The sequence below is a fragment of the Erythrolamprus reginae genome, chromosome 1 (assembly GCF_031021105.1).
Source record: "Erythrolamprus reginae isolate rEryReg1 chromosome 1, rEryReg1.hap1, whole genome shotgun sequence".
In the NCBI taxonomy this organism is placed as follows: Eukaryota; Metazoa; Chordata; class Lepidosauria; order Squamata; family Dipsadidae; genus Erythrolamprus; species Erythrolamprus reginae.
In genome coordinates this window covers 347,995,374-348,007,054 of record NC_091950.1, presented here as the reverse complement: position 1 = coordinate 348,007,054, position 11,681 = coordinate 347,995,374, and positions in this window count along the sequence as shown.

The window sequence follows — 11,681 nt, the reverse complement described above, 5'->3', positions numbered from 1 at the left end:
AACATACTACAACACAATACTATATTTGTATGACAAATAAAATAAAATAAAAAAATGAATCAATGAATGAAATATTCTCATTGAATATTTCATTTGTACAACTATTCCATTTACACAACAGCCTGTGAAATTGACTGTCAATCAGTGTTGCTTCCTAAGTGGACAGTTTGATTTCACAGAAGTTTGATTTACTTGGAGTTATATAGTGTTGTTTAAGTGTTCCCTTTACTTTTTTGAGCAGTGTACCTATGTATTTGGGCTTCTGCTGGGCATCCACTTCCAGATTCCACCACCTATTCTTCTGTCATATCAACCAACTTTGGGTGTGATGGTTTAGTCCCAAAAAGTTCACTTTCTCCTGCCAAATTCAATCCAAAAGGACCCTGGGCAGACTTTCACCTGGTCAAACGTTCCAATTGGATCACCCACAGCTTCCTAAAATGCACAAAGAGCTGCAGATGATGCATCCATCCTCACTACCTATCACCCTATTGAGTGGACAACTGACCTATGCAAGCAACCATCCAACCAACCAACCAACCAACCAACCCACCCACCCACCCACCCACCCACCCACCCACCCACCAACCCACCAACCAACCAACCAACCAACCAACCCAACCACCCACCCACCCACCCACCAACCCACCAACCAACCAACCAACCAACCAACCAACCAACCCACCCACCCACCCACCCACCCACCAACCCACCAACCAACCAACCAACCAACCAACCAACCAACCAACCAACCAACCAACCCACCCACCCACCCACCCACCCACCCACCAACCAACCAACCAACCAACCAACCAACCAACCAACCAACCAACCAACCAACCAACCAACCAACCAACCAACCAACCAACCAACCAACCACAAAGCATGTTAAAATAAGAAATGGATTTGATAGAAAAGTATTTTGCCTAATAGCTCTTCTTTGGTTTTAGCTGACAGTCTGTCCTCAGATATATTTCTTATGTGAAATAGCTAAGGTGACAGACTTTTCTGGATCCTCTTCTTTTTTGAAGGTGAAAATAATCTGGTTTCAGAAGAATAAAGAAAGTTTAAATCAGTGCACTATGCATCTATATATACATACTGTTCTTCTTAAAATGTTTTGCACACTTTAAGCCTTTTAGAGCAGGTATTTTTCTTTAGAAGTAAATCTCATGTGCAGCATCATTTAACTATCAGGAGTGCAGACTAGAGTGGGAGTTAAAAAAACACTTAAAAATTATATGTGGTCACTGAACAGAATAAATAGAATTGTTCTGTTTTGGGCATTCTGGACTAGGGTTAGCAATCAGAGGCCAAAATCAATTTCTTATTCCTAGGGAACTCTCTCCTTTGACCAATTATCATCTAGCTAGTAAATTAATTTTAAATAGATTACAAGTTCGCTTTAGATCTGTTTTTAGTTTAACCAGGAAAAGAGATTTAGGAAGCTTACTCACTATGCAGATACTTTTTCCCATATGTCCAGAGCAAAGAGGGATGTCACAAAGAAATGGTTGCAACCAGCTGACATGAAGAAAAAGGCACTGAACATCTACTGAGCTCAGTAAAACCACAAGGATGTGATTAAAATCTCGTCCTTTTTTATAGGTACAAACCTCAATTACGAGATTGCATCCACTATTTTGACTTTTAAAAAAACGTCCTCTCTCTCTCTCTTTCTCTCCTCCCTCTCTATTGGACACCTCTTCTCCAATGGGTGCCCATTTTTCAGAGAGGTCAAGGTAGTTTTATAAGTTAGTAGAAGTCATAGAATCATTGGAAGTCTTCCAGTCCAATCCCCTACCAATGCAGGAATCATCATACCATCTTGAAAAAAAAGTTGTCCAATCTTTTTTTTTTTTAAACTTCCACCAAGAACTCCTAGAGGCAAGTACTTAAGAGTTCTCACTGTCAAGAAATTCCTTCTTATTTCTTGGTTGAATCTCTGTCTCATAAAATCCCACCCATTGTTTCTTATCCTACCCTCAGGTGTTATGGAGAATAAATCAATGCCCTCTTCCCCATGGCAGAATTTTACTCATTCATTCATTCATTCATTCATTCATTCATTCATTCGTTCGTTCGTTCATCTGTCCGTCCGTCCGTCTGTTCTGTCTGGGTCACTCCGGAAGCTATGACCAACCCAAAAAGATAAGCCAGACACACCGGTTGAATACAAACACAGTTTTATAATGGTAAAGAGAAAAGAAGCCAACAGAAAATGTCCTTACAGATCAGGAAAACAGTGGAACTCCAAATAGATACACGAAGGCAATTGTTCATACAGAAACACAGGATCCTTAATGCCAAACGAGGCTGTTGCTAACAGACACAAACCTCCCACGGGTCTTCAAGACTGCTGGGCCATGAGCCAGGAACAAAGACGCTGAGAGAAAATGCAGATAACACCAACTTAACTTTGATAACACTCCACGCTGCCGGAATGGTTCTCATGCCTTATAAATCCTTCCCTGCTAATGAGGACCACACCCAACCCCCTGGTGTTCCTCATTCAACACTGATAATATCTACGCAGCTGATTTCTCATTTGAGCTATGCGTCTCTGCCTCATACTAATGATAGCTTGTCCGTCATCATCCAAGGACTCCAGGGAATCACAGCTACTTGCCCAAGACAGCCCCTCCCCAGGGCTCCCAGGCCTTGCATCACCTTCACTTTCATGACTGCTGTCTGCACTGTCTGACTGCAAAGAACTCTCCTCTCTGCTCTCAGCCTCCCCCGGGCATGGAGCCAGCAGAGACGCAGCTGGTCTTTGATCTGACTCAGGCTGAACCACAACACCGTCCATCGATCCATCGATCCATCGATCCATCGATCCATTATTTATTTCTAGGCCACCCTTCTCCGTAGATTCAGGATGGCTCAGGTATTTTAAAACTTGTGGTATAGGCTTCGTATGTGAGCAGGACACTGGACTACAACATCTCCAAGATGCCTTTCAACTCTAGTTTCCCCTCAGTCTTCTCTTCATTAAGCTAAACATACTTCATTCCTTTAGCTGTTCTCCATAGATTTAGCTTTCAAATCCCTTATCAGTTACTTTTCTCTGCATTCCATCTGAAATGGAAACTGCAGTTTAATGTTTCTAAATGTAAAATAATGCACTTGGGGAAAAGGAATCCTCAATCTGAGTATTGTATTGGTAGCTTTTGCTAAACTTCAGAAGAGAAGGATTTAGGGGTAGTGATTGCTGACAGTCTCAAAATGGGAGAACAGTGTAGTCAGGTGGTAGGAAAAGCAAGTAGAATGCTTGGCTGCATAGCTAGAGGTATAACAAGCAGGAAGAGGGAGATTGTGATCCTGCTGCATAAAGCGCTGGTGAGACCACATTTGGAATACTGTGTTCAGTTCTGGAGACCTCACCTACAAAAAGATATTGACAAAATTGAATGGGTCCAAAGACGGGCTACAAAAATAGTGGAAGGTCTTAAGCATAAAACTGATCAGTAAAGGCTTTAAGAACAGAAGGGATCAGGAAAGGCTTGGAGGACAGAAGGGAAAGGGGGGACCTAATCGAAACATTTAAATATGTTAAAGGGTTAAATAACATTCAGGATGGAAGTGCTTTTAATAGGAAAGTCAACACAAGAACAAGGGGGCACAATCTGAGGTTAGTTGGGGGAAGGATCAGAAGCAACATGAGAAAATATTATTTTACTGAAAGAGAAGTAGATGCTTGGAACAAACTTCCAGCAGACGTGGTTGGTAAATCCACAGTAACTGAATGTAAACATCCCTGGGATAAACATATATCCATCCTAAGATAAAATACAGGAAATAGTATAAGAGCAGACTAGATGGACCATGAGGTCTTTTTCTGCCGTCAATCTTCTATGTTTCTATTATTTCTAAAGCCTCAGCAGCCTTTATTGTAGATGGTGACCAGAACTGAATGCACTGTTTCAACCATTTCCAGTGCAATATGGAGTGCTCTGTAGGGGCAAAGCCAGTGAAAATTGAAAAGAGAAAAGAATTTGGGGTTGTGGTTTCAATTGCTTGCCCTTTACTTTGAGCACTGAAATCAGGTTCTTTGGAAGTATGTTATTTCGTGGGAGGAAAAGCAATTATATTTGCATCATGTATTTCAGATAGTCACTGACCATGCTTCAGTTAATCAACAACCTTTCAGAATCATACCCTACCACAGTGTTTCCCAACCTTGGCAACTTGAAGATATTTGGACTTCAACTCCCAGAATTCCCCAGCCAGCATTCACTGGCTGGGGAATTCTGGGAGTTGAAGTCCAAATATCTTCAAGTTGCCAAGGTTGGGAAACACTGCCCCTACCAAATAAAGAGCAACTCTTTTTCTAGGGAGAGACTCTGATCCGCTTCCATTTTTCTGTTCTGCAAACAGAAGGGGCTGCCAGGGCTTTAGGAACACATTAGCAAAATAAGTAAATTTCATGATCTGTTTGTCATTGTTGTGCTATTTTTCTCCTCCAATTTCCTCAATGACCTTTGATAAGAAAACAGTCTGCTGGAATTGGCCAGGATTGTTGGGAACTTGTGTGAAACAGACCCTTATCTCAACAAGAGAATTCAGAAGTATTGGGGTAAATTTACCTAGCTTGGTATGTTTACACCCATGGAAGGATTTCTGACTTCATGGGTTTTATCTTCCTCTGCAAAATAAGGACATTGCTGAGCTCCTCGGGGCTGCAAGAAGCTTTGACAAATCTACAGAAATAGGTTCCTGCAAGTTAAAGAAAAAAGAATGAGAAAGAGAGAAAGAAACAAAGAGAAAATGTTTGGAATACATATTGCTCAAGTTTAACTTTGTTGACTTTGCCTCTGACTTTGCTTCAGGGAGATGTTTGGGACACTCCTATTCATTCCCAGGTAATCTCAGCTTTACAGGAATTATTAGACTCTTACTGCAGTATATTTACAGAAAAAAGAATGATGAAGGTGAAAACGGTTTTGTTTTCAGTTAATCTGATAAATAACAATAACAACAAAAAATGTGTACAGGTAGCCCTTGCTTTATTACTACAGTTGGGGCAATAGCACTTTTTAACAGAACCAGCATATTGCTCCCACAATCCGGGTCCTCATTTTACCCACCTCGGAAGGATGGAAGGCTGAGTCAACCTTGAGCCGGTGATGAGATTTGAACAGCTGACCTTCAGATCTACAAGTCAGCTTCAGTGGCCTGCAGTACAGCACTCTACCTGCTGTTCCACCCCGGCTCCTCTAGATATTTATTCTGTTCTGCTTTTATTACTTATATAAATAGCTCAGTCCAGTATATATGCCCAATATATACTGGACCTATTCCTATTTTCCTTCTCCTATTTTCTCTACTACACCCTCACCCATGCGAGATGGGTTGGGTGGCTAGAGAGTGACTGGCTCAAAATCATCCACTCACCTTTGATGCTTAAGTGGGACTAGAACTCACAGTCTCCTGGTTTACAGGCCAGCGCCTTAACTACTATACCAAACTGCAGTCGTTCGGCGAGACATCATGTGTCTATGACTTGTAATGTTACCTCTAGTTTCTACATTGACTCTGATTGATAGAAATTGGCTTTAAAGTGTGGGATGCTTGATAAAGCTTCAACCACAACAACACAAGAGCACGCAACAGATTCAAACTTAATATTAACCGCTCCAAACTTGACTGTAAAAAATATGACTTTAACAATCGAGTTGTCGAAGCGTGGAACTCATTACCGGACTCAATAGTGTAAACCCCTAACCCCCAACATTTCTCCCCTAGACTATCCACGGTTGACCTCTCCAGGTTCCTAAGAGGTCAGTAAGGGGCGTATATAAGTGCACTAGTGTGCCTTTCGTCCCCTGTCCAATTGTCTTTCCTTTATCTCATATATCATATATATTTTCTTCCTTTCATATATCCTCTCCTCTATTTTCACATATTCTCTTTATATATATTACTTCATGTCTATTCTCTTCCATATGTATTGTGTATTGGACAAATGAATAAATAAAATAAATAAATAAATGTTGTGATAAATGCCAAGTGGAAAGGAGGTTTTCCCCCCATCCCAGTTCTGTCTTGGGGAAAGGAAGCTCCTCCCCCAACATGCACAGGGGTCACAGGCCCTTGTGGAGGGGGCGGGATGTGCGGGAGGGGTATTGCATTATGGGTGTGGGCACTTGCACATACATGTGCCACAGTTCAAGGGCACACTTTCGGCGCCTGAGGGAAAAAAGATTCGCCATCACTGAGGAAGAAATTTGCTGTTTTCTGTATAATTGTGAGACTCCACATAAGGAATTCAAAGTGCAGAGAGAGTATAAAACAGTGATAGGGAGAGATGTTTTCCAAGTACAGAAATGCAGATTTCCCAAATTCAAAGGGTATTGGGAGATAATTTAATCTATCACATCTTTTGATACATTAATCTGAAAATACATTGTCTTTCTCACATGGCCTTTCTGTTTTAACTTTCCCTTAATGTTGAAATATGTCTAGTGAATGTTTTTGAACTGTGGTGTTGGAGAAGATTCTTAAGAGTACCTTGTAGATCAAATCAGTCCATCCTAATGGAAATTAACCCTGACTGGCCTTTGGAAGGATAGACACTGAAGCTCAAATATTATGGCCACCAAATGAGAAGAGATCCTGATGTTGGGAAAGATTGAAGGGAAAAGGAGAAGAGGAGAGCAGATGATGAGATATTGGATAGTGTCATTGACACAGTGTGTATGAGTTTGGATAGAGACTCGGGGAGATAGTCAAAGACAAGAAGGCCTATGGGCCACGGGTCACAAAGAGTTGGACATGACTTAGTGACTGAACAACAAAAATGTCCAGTGAAGGAAAACCTCTTGACTCTTTAGACCAGGGGTCCCCAAACCTTTTACACAGGGGGCCAGTTCACTGTCCCTCGGACTGTTGGAGGGCCAGACTATAAAAAAAAAACTATGAACAAATTCCTATGCACACTACACATACCTTGTTTTAAAGTAAAAAAACAAAATGGGAATGTGCTATTTAGAGGGGGAGAAGGTCTGAAATTCATATATGAAATTCATAATGGTTAATAAGTTAGAAATATAATTGGTGTTGCACTTTTTGAAGGAACATTAAGGAGGAAATTTAATTTAAAAAAATGAATGTAACTGGATGACAAAATCAGAAAAAAAAACTTTTGCAACTTTTTTGATGATTGATATTAGTTACTAACAAAATGCTGCATTTTATTCATGGAAAATTAGATGGTACACTGTGTTGTTTGAATGTATGTTGAGAGAAAATTTTTAAAAAATTACCCCCCCCAAAACAGTCCTTCCTTTCTCTGTCCCTCCATTCCTTCCTTCCTTCCTTCCTTCCTTCCTTCCTTCCTTCCTTCCTTCCTTCCTTCCTTCCTTCCTTGTTCCCTCCATTTCTCTTTCCTTCCTTCCCTCCTTCATTCCTTTCCACTTCTCCTTCCCTCCCTCTCTTTCCCTTTTCTTTCTCTCTCTCTTTTCCTTGTGCTCTTGTCACTCACTGGCGGGCCAGATAAATGGCCTCAGTGGACCGCATGTGGCCCGCGGGCCGTAGTTTTGGGACCGCTGCTTTAGACAATCAGTTCCATTGATAAACAGCTCTTACCATTAGTAGGTTTATCTCAAAGTTTATTAGTTTTGACCTATACTTTGAAGCAAAATAAGACAATTTATTTGCCTTTGTACCAATCTTTCATTTATTTGAAGACTCTTATTGTGTCTTTGGGTTTGGCAAGAATTTTATCTCCCCCTTTTTCAAAAACCAAGACTTTACCCATCTTTACATAATAGATGGTGGGGGGGAATGGCATTTTGGAGAGAGAAAAAAAATGAATACAGGAGAAGTTGAAGGCAGAAGACTCGGAATTCTTATCCCATGAAGACAGCTTTGATACACTGTGGGTTTAACTATGTTTGCTGTCCTGTTGTTCTTTCTGACAAGCTCTTCATTCTTAACTACTACATGGCAGTCGTTCAAAATATAATCCTCCGTGCTGGGAGCGACTGAGCCTAATGAATTTGGTAGGTGTAGCTGGATGAGAACTTCCTTCAGTTCATGTTTTGATAACAACTTATCAAAACAAGGTGGACTGAAGGAAGTTGTCATCTGACTGCAGATTTGTTCATAAAACAAATTGGAAAGAATTTGAGGCTTTAAAGCAAAACATAAACACTAATCTGGGAGAATCTCGATAATATATTCCTTGATCTTCTTTTTCCCCCAGATAAACATTTCAAATGTTTCTTACAGGATTAATTTTAAGCACGTACATATATACTGTGTTTCCCTGAAAATAAGATCCTGTCTTATATTTTTTTGAACGCTGAAATATGCGCATGGCCTTATTGCCATGCACTCAAAAACCTGACTGGGCTTATTGATCAGTTTCCAGTCACAATTCAAAGTGTTACAAGAATGGTGGAAGGTCTTAAGCATAAAACGTATCAGGAAAGACTTAATGAACTCAATCTGTGTAGTCTGGAGGACAGAAGGAAAAGGGGGGACATGATCGAAACATTTAAATATGTCAAAGGGTTAAATAAGGTTCAGGAGGGAAGTGTTTTTAATACGAAAGTGAACACAAGAACAAGGGGACACAATCTGAAGTTAGTTGGGGGAAAGATCAAAAGCAACATGAGAAAATATTATTTTACTGAAAGAGTAGTAGATCCTTGGAACAAACTTCCAGCAGACGTGGTTGGTAAATCCACAGTAACTGAATTTAAACATGCCTGGGATAAACATATATCCATCCTAAGATAAAATACAGGAAATAGTATAAGGGCAGACTAGATGGATCATGAGGTCTTTTTCTGCCATCAGTCTTTTATGTTTCTACGTTTCTATCTTTCCTTCAACTAACCTCAGATTGTGTCCCCTTATTCTTTTGTTCACTTTCCTATTAAAAACACTTCCCCCCTGAACCTTATTTAACCCTTTAACATATTTAAATGTTCCAATCACGCCCCCCCTTTCCCTTCTGTCCTCCAGACTATACAGATTGAGTTCATTACGTTTTTCCTGATAAGTTTTATGCTTATAAACTCCTTTCAGAAAATAAACACTAAGACAAAGAGGTGTTGAGATACAAGAAGCTCTATAGTGCTAAAATTGCAAGAGGATGTCACACAAAGTATATTCAGAAATTTGGGGGGGAAAGTAAACTGTGGGTGCCAATGAATTTATCCTTAAGCACATGAGGGCCTTACAGTACAATGCAGGGTGGGAATGTGTGAAGAGCATTTATGACAGCCAGGGATTTAAGATGTGTAACTGCTCTCTGAGAGTTAATCCCAGTACAAGAGGAGTTTAAAGAGACACTTTAGGAGCCTAGTTCCATTCAGGTGAAAGGGAACAAAGAGAACAATATCCCCGAATAATAAACACTATAATGTGCATCTACTTGGTTATGGAACATTAGACCTACTGAATCTATTGTGTATATATTCACCAAGAGTTGAGACGTGCAGAACAGGATTAATTATTACAGCTTTACAGAACTGGCTTTCCTCGCAGGAAACAATTGTAGGGCACGCCATTCCTGCATGACCACACAACGAGCAGGTATTGAGAAATTTGGGGATGATAATGATGACGACAATAACATTTTTTGCACTTCTCGAGAAAGCAAAGGCATTCAAATGTCTGCAGTAAATCAATGTATTTAAATGTTCTAGTAAATATCACAAAGTTGATCTTAGGAAAGTATTCTGGAAGCAGGTCTTTCTTTTTTTTAAGCAACCATATCAGTATGGTGTCAAAGCTGTGCAGAGGTTGGTGATAAATTAACAGCTTGCCACACTATCTATAGAGGGCTTGATGTTTATGGGAAATTGGGAGGGGTGACTTTCACAAGAGAACAGATGCAACCATAAAGCATTCTTTTGAGTGGTTCAAGGCCATCCTATGCCTATCCACCTGGGCGGAAGTGGAAGGAGGACTTGCCATGCAGGCAAAATCTGAGTGGGCAATGTGACAAGTTTGTGGGTAGGGGACAAGGAATGTGAACTTTCAGCTGGGTGGGAAACTCAGATTCAGGTTTCCCTGTCTAGGTGCCAGGATGGCTCTGGAAAAAATTGGAACTTTGTGGAGTACTTTGAGTTGGACACTGATTTAGTTTGAATGCTGCCTTGACATATGGATATCCTGATTTGCAGATATTTTTTAGGATGAAAACGTTAACTTAGTAAAAGAAGAGGGCAATGGAGAAATTATAAGGTGGTTGCATACAAATTTTGCTCTCCTCCAGAATCAGTTCTGGTCTACTACATTCTCATGCTAACGTGTATCTAGAACTGGGGTTTCTAGACTTGTGGACAGCAGGCTGAGGGATTCTGAGAATTGAAGTCCACAAGTCTTAAAGTTGCCAAGGTTGTAGCCCCCTGATCGATCTATCTATCTATCTATCTATCTATCTATCTATCTATCTATCTATCTATCTATCTATCTATCTATCTATCTATCTATCTATCTGTTTGTCAAGTACGTATCAGTAATATACATAGATATAACATTGTTTATCTTTAAAAGATGAGTACTGATAAGAGGGAACATTAGGACAGAGACGGTAGGCACGCTGGTGCACTTATGCACCTCTTAGGAATCGGGTGAGGTCAGTGGACAGTTTAAGGATAAAGTTTTGGGGGTTAGATAATTCCTGCTTTAACTGCAGTATTTTTTGAAATTGGGAAAAAATATTATTTTTGTAACACTGAAGCGCTGCAGATTTTATTAAGCGATGTGAACATTTGCTTTTCTGATAGTGGTTGGCTTTAGGGAAAATACCGATTGGTTTTTGGGCTCCCCATCTGTACTATACAGAAAAATATGAACACAAAGATCAGCTTTAAAACGGTGAAAGAGGAGTGAAAACTCTATGATGAAAACTCTATGGTACTTATATTAACAGTACAGCTACTTTTAAGATTTTGAGGACCTGGATTTCAACTATTAATTCTTAATATTACATTAAGAAGCCAATGTATGATAAAAATTCTCTATAACAGCAAAGACACTCTTGGGAATAAGAGATGTCTGTAAAAACAAGTAACACTGGGTAGGTCTAACCATGCCTGATTAAAGCACTTGAGTGCAATGTTTCTTCTCGGTGCAAATGAAATTTGCCTCACAAAAGGCAAATGAAAAAAGATTTTGGTTTTTTAAAAACTCTTTTAAAGCTAGCCTTTGCCTTTGACACTTTTATCAGACTAAGCCAGTGTTTCCCAACTTTGGCAACTTGAAGATATCTTGATATTTTGGACTTGAAGTCCAAATATCTTCAAGTTGCCAAGGTTGGGAGACACTGGACTAAGCTATATTTCTATCATGATTTCCAAGCTAAAGGCAAAATACCTGATCTTTGTCTTTTTTCTCAAATTATAGTTTTTAAGCTACACATTTCAGATTTACCTGCCAATAGGATTATGGCCGCGATGTCCTGGAATGCTGAGACTTTTGGTCCAAGCACATCTAGAGTGTCTAAAAGGATGATTAATGGTTATGTGCTTATTTTTTACGCCAGTGGGGATGTTACAGTGGGATATAATATGACAACACAGAGTGTAACAATAAATAAACAGAATTTACTTTACCTTCAGATGGCTTTAATTATGAAATAATTCTGAACATTAAAATAAATAACAACTGCCGTGACAAATTTGTGTCTCATTTTGCCAGGAAAATTTTAGTGGCCACAAATT